General features: G+C 55.0%; 1 protein-coding gene across 5 annotated transcripts in view; it reads left to right on the top strand.

Moving 5' to 3' along the window:
* Window positions 1–210: 210 nt before the first annotated feature.
* The window catches only part of HELZ2 (helicase with zinc finger 2), a 62,386-nt gene continuing 60,871 nt past the window's right edge, over window positions 211–1,725 (top strand). For 4 of the 5 annotated variants that reach the window (XR_011165346.1, XR_011165345.1, XM_069072614.1 and 1 more), the window contains exon 1: window positions 211–444. The gene's annotated coding sequence lies outside the window, so the exon portion shown is untranslated. The remainder of the gene's footprint in view (window positions 445–1,725) is intronic. The other variant, XM_069072613.1, reaches the window with a different exon arrangement.

Here is a 1,725-nt window from a genome sequence, read left to right as displayed (position 1 = left end):
CGGAGTCAGGAGTGAAGGGGGAAAGGTGGAGCAGAGAAGCTGGGTGGGGGGACTAGGGGAGGGGGGGAAGATGAACGGAGGCGGAGCCTGGACTGGGAGTGGCTCCGGATGGGGGATGCAAAGCTTAGGGAGGGCTGGGGAGGCCTGGGGAGGGCTGGGAAGACCTGGGGAGGGCTAGGGAGGGCTGGGCTTGGCAGGGCGGGGCGAAAGTGACTGGCCCGGGGAGTGGGGGAAAGGGGGGGAGTTGTCTAAGCTGTGAGGTAATTTCCGCGATCCGGCGTCTGAGGTTTGAATAGCCCCGGGGGCAGAATCGAAAATGATTCTGGAGCGGAGGAGGCCCTGGGACTGCGGCCTGGGACTGGAGGACGGGGCGTAGCTGAATGGTGAGAGAGAGAGCTCCCCGGACGACGAGAACCAGAGCCAGGTCTGGGACTGCGGGCAACGGTGGGTGTCGGGCGTGGGCGGGGCGAAGGGAGCAAAGACTAAGGACTCCCAGCTCTTTCCCTGGACCGACGTTTTGTTGGGATTCCAGCCTGGACTTTTCTGAGTCCCAAGGGAACAAACCGGGGGTCCCAGGCTGTTGCTTTTGCTAGGGATTGGCCAGGATCCCTGTTCCCATATGGCCCAGACTCAGGAGGGGATGGGTTGGGATTCAGTAGGGCTGGGAGTGAGGGGGACACCTCCAGCCATTATTCTCAGAGCCCCGGCCTCTGTTCTTTGGTTAGGAGAAGCTATCATTCTCTCCACATTAAAGGAAGAAACTAAGGCACAGCACATACAGAGAATCAGGGGGCCTGGACTGGAGTCACACAGCGGCTGAGGTGTCAGTGCACCTTTGCGGCTCCCCAGTTCTTTTCTTCTTATATCTTGTTTTTATTTTCTTCTAGTCTTCCCCTCCCGGCCATGTCAATATATCCCCAGTAGCTACCCTTCTCTCCCTTCAGGAGTGTCTTCTCAGTTTCTAGGGAGTGAAGGAAAGATCGCTATTTGATAAGGGCTGCTGACAGAGGGACCGGAGACGGGTGCAGCCCACAACTGGAGGTGGGCTATTCCTGTTCCTGAAACCTTTTAGATGGAGGAGACAGAGTTGATTGTAATTTAACTGTAGTTGAACTGAAGCCTAAGAACCCCCGAGGCAACATTCTGGGGTTCTCCGACTCTGCAGCCTTGGGAAAGAAACAGTCAGGGCTTTGGCCTTGCCTGACCTGATATGTACCTCTGCTGACTCACCAGGAGGCCCAGCTTAGAAGACACCCCTAGTGAGGCTTAGGGAACCTGCTTTAGGGGAGGGGGGAAAAGGGTTAGTGTGAGTTAAGTGCTTGGGCACTTGGCAGGGTTCTGGCCTTGGGGATCAGAGAGGATAATGGGTGTTCCTATCCTTGATGGTGCTTTTTAGTCAGCACCAAGGCCCCTAGCCTATAAGCAGGAGAGAAATCCTTGGAGCCAGAGAAAAACTTGCCCATATGCAGAGTAGAGAGGAGCAGAGGAATGGCTGCTTTGACTGAGAGTTTTGCCTCCCTTTGAGTCATCAGGCTATTGGGCCAGAAAAAAAGGAGAGTATTGATGGGAGGAGACTATAGCTAGAAGCCCTTGGGAGAGGGTCCTCTTGAGAATCTGGGGACCTAGCTTAAGTGAATTAATGTCTAGTTGGGTTGTGTCTTCCAGAACACTACCAAATCTGGTTAAGGCTCTTCAGTCTGTTGTGATTCTCTAAGAGGACTGACC

The sequence above is a fragment of the Petaurus breviceps genome, unplaced genomic scaffold (genome assembly GCF_028583685.1).
Source record: "Petaurus breviceps papuanus isolate PSGF00001 unplaced genomic scaffold, PetGlider_PUasm1.0 90847, whole genome shotgun sequence".
Lineage (NCBI taxonomy): Eukaryota > Metazoa > Chordata > Mammalia > Diprotodontia > Petauridae > Petaurus > Petaurus breviceps.
This window is presented reverse-complemented; position numbering and strand designations above follow the sequence as displayed.